The sequence below is a fragment of the Solanum pennellii genome, chromosome 1, assembly GCF_001406875.1.
Source record: "Solanum pennellii chromosome 1, SPENNV200".
In the NCBI taxonomy this organism is placed as follows: Eukaryota; Viridiplantae; Streptophyta; class Magnoliopsida; order Solanales; family Solanaceae; genus Solanum; species Solanum pennellii.
Genome location: NC_028637.1, coordinates 30,237,256 through 30,244,835, shown reverse-complemented (window position 1 = coordinate 30,244,835; position 7,580 = coordinate 30,237,256).

Sequence of the window (7,580 nt, the reverse complement as noted above, 5' to 3'; positions counted from 1 at the left end):
ATTGTTTATACTGTTAGTGTTTTATGAGATTGTTATAGGCCCTATTCCTTTATTGTTGTTAACCTTTACCACTTCTTCAATTGGAGTAGTAAGGTTGTTTATGTTTCCCATGTTATTGCTCATTTGTTTCCCTGGGGTTGTGGTTATTGCCTTACTTCCACTTTCTCCGATCTCCTTTACTTGTTGTTATTCCTCGAGCTTTTGTGTTTCTTTGTCCAATGCATCAAATTTATTTTCTTCTGATCAGTCCGACTTTATTCCACACTTTCTCCAGCTGTCTTCTATCCCCCCTCCAACCCTCCCACCCCCTGCCCCCGCTCCCTTTATGTGTCTTTGTTCTATAAACTCTTGAACCTTCTTCTCAATTTGTTGGTTTCCCCCTTCAATATGTATTTCCATCCCTTCTTTTCTTTTTTCCTTTCCGTGTTGGTTTTCCTTACTGGCTTTCCCTCCTTCTACTACTTGATCGACCTTCTCTTTATTTGGAAAGAGTTCTTGATATTCAATATAACACTGGTTTTCGTAATGTCCCTGAATCATGCATGTTTTACAATATTTTTGAACATAGTCGTACTTGATGCAAATCCGTTTATCCATTATCTCCTCATTCCTCCCTTTCATTCCACTTTAAATACGTTTTGGGAATTCTCTTAGTAAATCACCTCTACCTTAACTCTCGTACAACTGGGTCTAGTTTGGTTCTTGATTGCCATATTTACTTGAAGTGGTTTTCCTACTGGTGCAGCTAGTGAGAAGACTGCTTCCTTTCCAAATAAATTCTTGGGGAAGTGAGGGGAAGGAAATCCAAGAAATAGTTGTGGATGTTTCTTCCTCACGATTAATCATCGGATCCCACTTTAAAGTTCTCATTTGAAAGGACGAGTTCCTTTGTTTAATGTAAAGAGTTAGCTTCGACAAAAGATGAGCATAATCTTCCAACAAAGTGGACCTAATCAATACATATTAGTTGCTCAGTAGACCAATACTACATTCCCCTTTCAGTTCACATTGTTTTGGTATAAGCTTCCATAAATCTTGGATCTCCGGCCATCCATACGAGAATTTTCCGATCACAGCATACTCCGAATTCTCGTTGATGATCATCTGATTGACTTCTTCATGCTCCCATATTACCTGTGGTTCTCCATGTAGGTATCAAATTGGTTTTAGAGTTATAGTTTTACTTTGTGCTTGTGGTTGTTTCAAAGTAGAGGTGTATGTCGGCATGGTAGGGGTAAGAGAAGGTCCTTCATCTAGAGGGACGCTGGCCGTGGCGGCTATTGTCACTAGAAGAGGCAGACATAGGGTTTTGAAGACGGCGGCGCTAACTTTTAATATTTAACATACGGGAATTCGTGTTGAGAAGTCTCAATTTGTTGAACTTATAGGCTTATCCGGAAGGGGGTAAACAATCTTTTTCTTAAATTCAATATCTTAATTAGGTCATTCAACAAATTACAAAATGCTATTTCCTCTATTCCGATCCATATTAATTGAATTTATTAGGTAATGAACACATACTAAGAAAAACATTGAAGAACACAATTTAAATAATAATTTTAACTATTATCTATTGTGAAAAAATAAATATAACTTAGTAAGTAGTATAATTTAGCTCATAAAACTTCAACAAATTAAAAGTAAAATATTTTTAAAAAATGGCTAAAGTATTCATCACCCCCTGAATTTGAAGCTTTTTATTTGGTGTACACTAAAACTATATTCTGTTTTAATTACCCCCTCAAACTTGTTTATTCCACCATCACATACACCTTTTTGTCTGCTGCTCCTAGTGTGACTACACACACGCGTCAGCTGGCAAAAATAGTGATGATGTGGATTTCCACCAGGATAAATAATAGCCACCTAGATAAATTAAAATGACAAAAAATAAATATCATATTCCAACTCCTTTCCCGATCTCCGTCAATCTCCACCATCAACCACCGTATCTCCTCTTCTCATCTCTCGTTCCGATGCAAAATCAATTCTTCACTCTAACTTCTTTCCGCTGCAAAACAACACATTTCTTCCATCTCACATAACACTCCACCTCCCCTCACCTTGCCCAATAAGCTGAATCGGAATTCTTATCCATTTTAAACGATGAGAAACAACTCTGCTACCCGAAGAACAGTCCCTTGGGCTTCGATAATGATGACGACGATGATGATAAGGTCGTCTGCGGCCGGTCAATATTAAAAAAAATAGAGATTTTACTTTTTTTTTACCGTTGTAGATTTATGACATAACAAAAAATCACTCCCTCACGCTCCTAGTAGAGTTTGATTTCAATTTCTACGCCAGGTGGACAGAAAAGGTGCACGTGTTGTATGAATAAACAAGTATGGGGGGGGGGATAATTCAAACAAAATAAAGTGTAAGTGTACACCGAATAAAAAACTTCAAGTTCAGGTGTGTAATGAATACTTTTGCTAAAAAAAATTCAAACATCCATCTTGAACTTTGAATAATTAAATTGTTTTAACCAATGAATAAACCCTCAAAATTTCACTCAATATGAAATAGAGAAAGTAATAACAATAGTATAACTGACTATAGATCATAATCTAATACTATCATCAATAAATTTGTTAAAAACAACCACTTACAAAATCAATACTAAATGAACTTCCAAATCAAATGGAACAAAACAACAATAACCATTCCATACAAAAATAAACCTAAGTAAGACCAAAAAATCTATATATGTGAAACCTTGTAGTGTAGTGTCTAAACCATTGGTAGAAGAAACAATGTACATAATAACATGTTGAGTGAATAAGCAGTAGTGCTTGCAGAAGAGTAAGGTTTCTTCGTTTGATTTGTAGGAAAATGATCAAGATAACAATTATTCATGATCAAATTAGTAAGAGGAGCAGGGGAGGACCCACACTATATGGAGGGAATGCACGTGCACCCGCTAACTTTCGAAAAATCATATGTATATCTTTTTTTAAAAACTGGTAGAAATTAGGATATAGATAACAAAATATAGAAGTTCCTTTGTTCAACTGGTAGAAGCAAAAGATTCCACCCTATAGACCAGGGTTTGAATCCTACTAAAGCTTTTTATTATTATTTTTATTTTATTTTAAGTTTAGTTTAGACCTCATATCTAAGCTATTTTTATATTGGTGCACCCAAAGTCTTCGAATTCAGGGTTCGTCTCTGGAGGAGGAGGAGGAGTTGTTGTTCTAGTTGGACTAACTTTGATGTGTAATTTGAGTCCAGACGCACAATGACCAGGAATACCACATATGAAGAAGTAGTCTCCATCAGGTGTGTAAGGGTTATTGAATCACTACCTGAGTTGAATGTGGCAATTGGATTACTAGTTGTGCATGAGTTGTAGTCGTTGATGATAACTTGCATCACTTTGTGCAAGGATGGATCGTAGTTGAAAACTGCATAATAAGATCGATCAAAGTTTGACATAACTCAGTAACCTTGGCTCATTTTTGATAATTTAGTTGATATGCATGAGTAGTTTATGAAGAACTCAATTTTAGAGTTACTTTACATCTCAATAAATAAAAATTTTGTTATACAATTCAACAATGTATATGCATTTTTCTAGTTGCAAAAAACAAAGCTCAATATGAAACTAGTTTGGTTTATGTGTGTCTTAATTGACAATATAACATGAAACATTGATTATTTAATTTGACTACATTATACTTTTAACATTATATTAAAACTCACTTCGATGTTGTTTAAATTTTATTTTAATTTTAGTACTATACATAACGTTATCCGATATAAATTTCCCCTACTATAACAATTTGCTTCAAATGATGATGACTAAGATATGTTACCCAGGATATCAGCAGGTTAAAATTTCTTGAATAAAGCCCATTCATTTTAATTTTAGTTGAATGTCCATCCTGCAAGATCACCAACTTAATACACAGTAGCCATGGAGGATCTCGAAGTAGACATAATCACCACCAACAGGACCAACATTGCTTTTTCCAGAAGAAAGTCACAGTTATACTTTTGCACTAACGAACAATTAAGAATTTTGAATCTGAATACTAGTGATTTCAACATGCGAGTTTATGAGGCATTTATAAGAGTAATTAATTGTCTCCTTGCTTTTTCAAGAATCAAATTTAAGGAAACACGCATAGTACTTTTCGAAATGTAATTTCCAAGTACTTATTAAGTTCAAAAAAATAAAATAAAATAAAAACAAGAATCTCTTTTGTTTTCCATTTTTTACTACTTACTAGGGAATTTGCCCGCGCTTTGTGCAGTGATGAAATATATATAAAAATATTTTGAATAATCTTGGTTAAAAAAATTTAAAAATCAATTATAGAAATAAGAAAAATTGCAAAATCACAATGCACATATTTTTGTAGAATTAGAGCTTAAGTGAATTACATTATTGTTATCAAAGGTTTTTCAAAAATAAAAGACTAATTTATTAAGAACAAAATTTGCATATTATTATGTTAATACATAAAATTCGGATAAACATATTCAAGGACTTGATTTTTTTTCTTATTTTTGTCAAATGATAAATTTACTATCCGATGAATCTTCGTTTATTTCGGAAAATAAATGGTTAAACTAAAAATAGGAGGAAATAGAGTTAAACACTTCTATTTCATTTCTTCTTCGATATTTAATCCATTTTTCCTTGTTTTTTGTCTTATTATCATCGTCTAAATAATTGTTATTTTATATTTTTCATTATAATCTAAATAAATCTCTATTACTAATTTATCGTATATATCTTATATTATTATCACCACTAAAAAAACTGATATCGACTACTAAGAATAAAAAATTACAAAAACTTAAGAAAACCGACTACAACAAGTCGGTTTTTATGCTAAATAAAGCGTGAACAAAATTTCGACATCAAGAGGTCGGTATTTTTCGCGGATAAGATGAACTACAATAAAAACCGACCTCTTGATGTCGGTATTAAATAAAATAAATAAATAACCATATTTTATTTTTTCTCAATGAAATATAAAAGCAAAATTTAGAAATATTTTGATTCAATATTATTTAAATCGTCATCCGGAGGATAGTTTTTTTGTAAAATAAAAAACAAAAAATTATTATAATACCGACATCCGCAATTTCATAAAATTAAATAGGATATAATTATATTAAATTTATAACCTTCAACTGATGGTAGCCTGATCTGAGATCAATTTTCGAGAAGCAAGAACCACCCTGAAGCTAGTCGAAAATATCATGTATCTTCGAAAGAGGATACTTTTTCTTGATGGTCACCTTATCCAATTGACGGTAGTCTATACACATCCTAAGGGAACCATCTTTATTTCTTACAAACAAGACCGGAGCACCCCAAGGTGAGACACTTGGTCGAATAAAGCCTTTGTCTAACAAATTTTTCAATTGTTCTTTCAGCTCTTTTAACTCTGCTGGTGCCGTTCTATGTGACAGAAATAGAGATAAGACGAGTATCTTGAATAATATTTATGCAGAAGTCTATCTCTCTTTTAGGAGGGACTCCAGATAGATCCTTCAGGAAAAACTTCTGGAAACTCTTTTTCTATAGGAACTGACTGAAGGGAAGGTACCTCAACACTTGAGTCATTAACTCGGACTAAGTGATGGATACACCCCTTTGAAACTAACTTCCTTGGCTTAAGGTACGTAATAAAATGACCCTTAGGCACTGCTGAACTACTACTCCACTCTAAGGCTAGCTCATTTGGAGTCAAAAACTTGAGTTTTGCAATCTATTGATGCATAACAGACATGGAGACAGTCCATTCCTAGAATGACATCAATCTCTACCATGTCTAAATCTACAAGATCATTCATCGTGCTCGTGTCACTGTCGAAAATAGGACAGTCACGATAAACTTTTTCCGCTAGCATAGACTCCCCAACAGGTGTAGAAACACATAAGGGTTCACAATTTTTTTAGGAAGAATCTCTAACTGATTTGCAATATAAGAAGTTACAAAATATAAACTTGCTCCTGCCTTTGAAAAAGCATAAATATCAAAAGTAAAGACTTCATTATACCCGTGACAACATCAGGAGTGTTCTCTTGCTCTTGGAGGCTAGGGATTTCATAGAGATAGTTTGCCCCTCTGCCAATACCAGAAGTGGATCCTCTAGGTGCAACCTTGTCTTATGGAGCAACTAATGAAGATTGAGCTCTGTTGCCCAGATATCCACCACCTTGCTTATTCTTAAGGCACTCTCTCATGAAGTATCCCCCTTGACCACACTTGAAGCAACATGTCTGCCCATCACGACATTTACCAGGGTGGTATCTACCACACCTACAAGATGCATGAGCCCAACTACCTCCTTGTGCCATACTACCTTGGGACTGGGCTGGTCTAGCCTTGAAGTTCTACAAATTCTCGCCATTATGCTCACCTCTGTTTTTGTACGCAGGTGCACAAGCAGATGATGGTGCATGCCCCTTTGGTCTCTAAAATTGTGGTCGACTTGAACCACCTTTTTGTTAACCATACCCATTCCAAGTCTTTGCATTATTTTTCTGGTGCTCCTCTCTGTCCCTCAACTTCTGTTCCTCTACCTGTTTCACATAAACTATTAGTCCTGAAATGTCCATATCCCCAATCAACATTGCGACCCTAACTTCTTTGATTGAAGCACGATCCAAGCTAGCAACAAACAAGCTCATTCTGTCAACATGAACACCATATAATTAGAGATGCCATATCTTCAAGGCGAAAACTATAGTAGCAAATTCAAAGTCAAGAGTTGGATAATTTTTATCATGAACCCTCAACTGTCCGGAGGCATAAGTTATAACCTTGTCATTCTGCATTAACACACAGCCCAAACCAACTCTTGATGCATCATAATACACCACAAAACCTTGAGTACCTTCTGGTAATGTAAGAACTGGAGCGGTAGTTAATCTCTTTTTCAACTCCTGAAAGCTTTTCTCACAAACTTCAGACCATTGAAACATGATTGTCTTTTGAGTTCGCTTGGTCAAAGGAGACGAGATAGATGAAAACCCTTCAAATAACCACCTATAATATCCAACCAAAACCAAGAAACTCCTTATATGTATAACAGATGTAGGTCTATGCCAACTCTGGACTGCTTCTATCATTTGGGTATCAACTCTGATCCCATCACCGGGAACAATGTGACTCAAGAATGTCACAGACTTAGGACAAAACTCAAACTTGGAGAACTTGGCATATAACTCCTTATCTCTCAAAGTCTGCACAACTCTGCTGAGGTGACTAGCATGATCTTCTTCATTCCTTAAATAAATCAGTATGACATCAATGAAGAAGATGACAAATAAATCTAAACAAGTTTTGAAGACTCTATTCATAAGATCCATCGATTTTGCAATGGCAATTATCAAACCACTGGACATAACAAAAAATTCAAAATGCCCATATCTGGTTTTAAAAGTTGTGTTTAGAATATCACATTCCCTAACATTCAACTGATGGTAGCCTAATATGAGATCAATTTTCGAGAAGTAGGAAGCCCTCTGAAGTTGGTCAAAGAGATCATCTATCCTTGGAAGAGGATACTTATTCTTGATAGTCACCTTATTCAATTGTTTAATATAGTGTTGG